Source organism: Triturus cristatus, chromosome 10 (genome assembly GCF_964204655.1).
Source record: "Triturus cristatus chromosome 10, aTriCri1.1, whole genome shotgun sequence".
NCBI classification, from domain to species: domain Eukaryota; kingdom Metazoa; phylum Chordata; class Amphibia; order Caudata; family Salamandridae; genus Triturus; species Triturus cristatus.
This window is the reverse complement of record NC_140593.1, coordinates 656,950,379-656,956,378: the sequence shown is the minus strand read 5'-3', so window position 1 is coordinate 656,956,378 and position 6,000 is coordinate 656,950,379.

Sequence of the window (6,000 nt, the reverse complement as noted above, 5' to 3'; positions counted from 1 at the left end):
AAACCTGAGTTAAAGGCTTATGAATCAAACTTTAACAGTGGTATTTGACCCAGATAATGTCAATACAGATATATATACGGATAAGATAAGCTCAAATCCACAACACAAAAAGTAAAAAAAAAAAAAGCAGGCATTTGAAACAACATACAAAAGATGCTGAGAAAGTAAAAATAGTGAGAGTTAGTAGGGATTGGTCGAACTTGCGGAATTTGAATCAGCGGGTGTCCGCAGAGTTGCATAGAAACTCAATGCTAACAGAGGGGATGAAGAAAATAGTGTTGTGCAGCCATTACAATACAATGTAATAGCATTTAGAAAAGTGACAAAGGAAATCAAAGTAAATAGTTGAATAAAATGGGAACATGGGATATGGGACAGTAGACACACACCTATTCTGTCAATTCTGAAGAGAGCCATGTTAGAACAACACCCAAAAAGAGCAAACAGTTTACTTACCAGTGTCTGCCATCCGTCTGTTATGTGCAGCCAGTCCTAGTTTTGTTGCAGCACTAGGAGCAAAATCAGGAGTGGCGGTGGAGTGGACAGATGCCCATTACAGTTGAATAAAACAAGATGTGCATGAGCACAATAGTGTTAAATAAAATGACAAACTAAGAAAGTCCACTGGATTTTTGTAATTCTGCAGCTGTGGTGTTCTATGCATAATTATTGCTTTGGAAATAGATTGACATAAAACTGTTAGGGTACAACAAACAAAGGCATAGTTATCTCCTATAGTGCGTTAGTGACATTGATATCATTATAACTTATCTGTGAGACTTGTAGAGTTGTGTTTAGCGAAGGTGTTGCGTGTCGCCCGGCACCATTAGGAAGCCCTTGTGCCACACATGTGGCAACCAAATTACTTATAACAGTTTCAATGAAAGAGGACTGAAGACTACAGGAAATTAAATATAAATAGTATCGGATTTAGTGGATGTATGTTAGGCTGTAAATGAAGGATATCTGCAATACAATGGAGGGCTGTAGAAGAACAAAGTTGTGTAAGTAGTTGTAAGATCACTTTTAGGGACAGAGAGGGTGCTTAGTTCTATGCCAGCTTTATGTTAGGGTTGTCTGCACCAGCCAGGCCATACAGCAGATGAGGATGCATTGTGGAGAGGACTGACTCTTCAAGGGTGATAAGACAGGGACAGGAGATCGGTCCCACTCTGCCTCTAAGAATAGATTTTCCAACTTAGTTTCCCGAAACCTTAAGCTTCACCCACCTCATCTCATGCTGCCATTTTATCTTTAATTTTCCTCAACGGGTAATGGGTACTCCACCAATTCATTGACAGTATGCGACTTTCTGCTCCTTTGATGCTGTATTGAGGCAGACCATGTAGTTGTTTGTAGCATTTGACTACAAGGGCTTACTCCTCCTCAATATTGTAGTCTGCATCCTGACGGGTAAATGTGGATACCTCCTGTTTTGCAGACTTCATTTTTGCTAGCTTTAGGACTCTAGGCACTTTATCATGGCTACCCAGTGCTAAAATGCATGCACTCTTTCCCTAAAAGATGGTAACATTGGCTTATCCACAATTGGAATATTTAATTTACTTATAAATTCCATAGTAAAGTGCAGTGCACGTGCCCAGGGCCTCTAAATTAAATGCTACTAGTGGGTCCGCAGCACTGATTGTGCCACCCACTTCAGTAGCCCTTCAAACATGTCTCAGTCCTGCCATTGCACAGCCTGTGTGTGCAGTTTTGAACTGACATGTCGACCTGGCAAGTTAACCCTCCTGCCAGGCCAAACCTTCTTTTAAATATCTATAGGTCACCCCAAGGTAGACCCTAGACAGCCCTAAGGGCCGAAGGAAGTGCATTTAAAAAGTGGGATATGTGCTTTTAAATTTGACACATTCTAGTAGTGAAAAACGATTGCATTTGTTTTTCACTACTACAAGGCCTATCTCTCCTATAGGTTAAAATTGGGATTGCCTTATTACCTTTTTATACATGTCATTTCCAATCGTGAAAATATAGACATTTCAAGTTTGGTGTCTCTGGACTCACAATTTAAAATCTCAACTTATGGTAAAGTTGGATTTTAGGTGGCAAGTCTGAAAATTCTACATTTAGAGAGTTGGCATTTTCTTACTTTAACCATTCTGTGCCTTCTGGCCGTCTCTAAATACAAATCTGGGGTGGGTGATAGCTTGAATTTTTGCATTCCCTCCAGACAGACACACACATAGGGAGCTTAGGTGTGTCTGATGTGCCAATAACAACCTGATTGGTCACCCTGGGAAGGATGGGAGGGTGGAGCTGACAAATGCACCTGAATAGGCTGCACCTGTCCTACACAAAGGACTACACAAACCCCTGTATTAATGCTAGAGCCAGGGCAGGAAGAGCAGGGGTCTGTGCACTTCAACGGCCTCTCTATGAAGTCAGCCCCACTTCAAGGGCACAACTAGGTATAAGTACTGGATGCCAGACACCACCACTTCAGCATCATTCCAGACCTGAGGACATTATGCCAGGAAGAAGGACTGCTGTGCTGCTGAAAGGACTGTTCCTCTGCTGAACTGTGCTGGGCTTTGCTGGACTTCTGCTGTGCCTGCCCTGCTACCCTCCTTGCCTAGGAGTGAAAAGGACTGGACCAGTGCCTCTAAATCCCCAGAACGAAAGTGTCTCCAAGGGCTTGCCTCCTGTTCTGAAGTCTCAGGGACATCAAAGACTTCCAACAATCCTGTTACAGCACCTGGACTCTGCTAACTGTTAGTCTTGCCTTGTCAAGTGGTGCCAATCCAGTCCTGAGCCTGTGGAAGTGTGTTTTTCTGTGGTGTACCTGCAAAATTTAGGCATTGCTGTCATTGCGCTGGTAGGATCCACAGCATCTCCTTCGGCATAAGCGCATCACCTGCTTCATGACCATTGCATCGCCAGCTGCGTTGCTTGACAAAGAGGCATTGCCTACATTGGAAAAAGCCTCCACTGACGCAACTCGATTTGTCTAGCTGGAACTGATGTATCGCATACATCCAGAAGAATCGATGATGATGCATCGCCTCCTCTGCTCAATGTATCTGGCCCGTTGATAGTGCAAGGTACTCTTTCAGTGGGACAAGGTTGGTCCCTGCATCCGACTCACACTCCATTGTGGTTGTCCTGAACTTATGGATTTGACCCATTAAGGCACAACAAGATAGCCCCGGTTGGTGCTTTATGCTTTTAAGCATTATATTGCAGATAGTCTTTAAAATTTCTAACAGGTGTGCTTTTTGGGTCCTGTGAATAGACTTTGCCTAGGACCCTCTATTTGGAGCGGAGACAGCAACCTACATGACAGACGTCTCCACCACAATGCCTGTCACCTCTAGCAACCAGGTGGAACATAAATGTAGCAGCTTTACAGTCCTACTTTAATTTTTAGTAGGCTCCATCTCCTCATTGTAGGGGGTGGAAGCATGTAGATCTATGCCTATGTGTAAATCTTGACTCAGAAGTGGTGAACAGCCAAAAATAGATGTATGTGCAGATGTATACCTGTGTAGATCTTCACATATAAATTTAAATTTGTGAATTGAGCCTTAATAGTCTACAGATTTCGAAGCATTATTTCAAGTCTTACTGTCATATAAAAGTGGAAATATACTGATTGCAACTTAAACTTTTCACTGACCATGAAATAAATATGGATAAATAGAAATAAAATGTAAAAAATAGGGATTAATAAATGCAAAAATGTAAACAAATAAATGCCATAAAATCGGAAGCCTAGTTATGATTTGTTCTCTATCTACATGTCTACATTGCACCATTAAGAAAATAACACGCTGTCATGCCAGAGTTTCATTCTCGAAGTTTGTGATGCATTAACTGAGTCTCTAGCTCAGCTCTACAAGGTTGGTTTTCACACCCACAGGTGACACGAGTAAACTTAGTTCAATGCACCAGCGCTGACTGTGAAAGACAAGTTATTGTAGCCCCGAAGAACCCCACCCAATATATAAAAGTGGTGGTGTCAATACTTTTGGGTTACTAATAGAGAGTAGTAGTAATTCAAACGATCGTTCACTAATGATTTACACACTCAAGATTTTAAAATGTTGAGATCTAGTGCACCTAATATTGGTAACATCACAGGAGATAATAAGCATTTGCATGTACGTGAGTTTAAGCTGTTGGCATTGCAAATGACAATGCCTTTTATTTATGTTTTAAAAACTAAAACTAAAATAAAAGGCATTCTCATTTACGTCAATTGCTCAAACTCACATATATGCAAGACCTATTGCATTGCAAATGCTTGTGCTTCTATGTCTCTGCCATCCTCCTGTTGCGTTGGTATCTGCCTTTACCCTTGTTGCTTCTGTGTTCCATTGCCCTCCCCGTGTTGCTTATGATTCCCCCTGTTGCTTCACCTCTTGCTCTCCCTGTTGTTTCTATTCCCCTGATTAATTTAAAAATGCTTTTGCACGTTTTATTTATAATTACCAAACTTACTTGGATCAGTGACTAAAGACAGAAAGTGTCCATGTATGCATGGTGCATGAGGCTGGCAGCCAAGCAAAGTATTTTTACATTTTACTTTAGCCATGCTGCACAGCATTGCTGACGCTGTGTAGCATGGCCACAAACCATTGGCAAGACCTATTGGCTTTGACAATGCTTGCTTGTGGTGCACTTTCTATGATGTCAATTCCTATGATGCCATGTGTGATGTCATGCGCTGTGATGTCACTTGCATACTGCTTAACTAGGCTAGACATTATTTTTAGAACTTGTGCCCTGACTATAAGCCAGATCGACCATCAAAGAATAACTGAGTGTCAAAATGTAGTTCTCATTTGACCATTTTGCTTGTTTTTTTTAATAAACTGAAACCTGGACACTAGTGGGAGGGAATATTTACTCACTCCATAGATTGCATTTATAACCTTTCTAAACAATACTCCATCATGACGTGGAGCACGGGTAGTTGCATGTATAATTGTGAAAGCGGCCCAGAATGTCACAAAGACCTAGGTTTACCAAATGTAGACTTTAAATGGATTGGACAGAGAGGGTTAAAGTGGCACCAATTGATGCCATTGGTAAAAACCTTTATGCATATCCAACACCCTGACCTCATAATAGTGCACTGTGGTGGCAATGACCTATGCACTTTGACTGGGGTAGGTCTGGAAATGCTTATGAAGGACACCTTTGCAGAATTGTTTTCACTTTTTCCCAAAACTGCCTTTGTGTATTCTAACATATGCCAAAGGCAGAAGTGGAACTGGTCCAATTATTTTTGTCCACAGATTGAGAAAGCTAGGAAACATGTGAATAAATCTGTTTCTGCTTTTCTCCGAGACTATAGAATGGGGTCAATTTACAATAACAATCTGCGCTTTCATATGCAAGAGATGTATAGGAGAGATGGAGTACACTTTACTGATGAAGGAAACCGAGTCTTGCTCAACAACTTTAGACTCTGTATTGGTACTTACTTATAAGTACCAAAAACTCTCAATGAACACAACCGCTCTTTTTAGAGCCACTCAAGAACAAAACACTTAAGCTAGATGTTTATCTCCCAAAAATTTCAGGTTTTTTCCCTTGGATCCGCGCACCCAACGCGTTAGGAACCGCGCACCCTACGCAAGAGGAACCGTGCACCCAACGTGTTAGGATGCGCGACTCCTAATTTTACCGTAAATAAAAAAAATAGCCCCTATCACTAATTTTTATTATCCCCGGGGACCACATCCCCGGGGCTTATAAAAAAAAGTTGGAGACCGAGGGGGGAGCCCCAACGCTCCCACGGTCCCAGCCGGCTCCCCGCGTCCTTCGGGAGCCGGCATTGCTTTTCCACATGGGGAGCTGTTGACATGCAGATCCCCGTGTGGAAAAGCAATATCGTTTGGATTTTGAAAGAGAGAGCAGGACCTGCTCTCTCTTTCAAAATCTTAACGAAGTTTGCTATGGGAGGGCCAGAGACTCCCGCCCTCCAATAGCAAACAGTGTCCTGGGGGTGGGCACCACAGGACACTGTAGGAG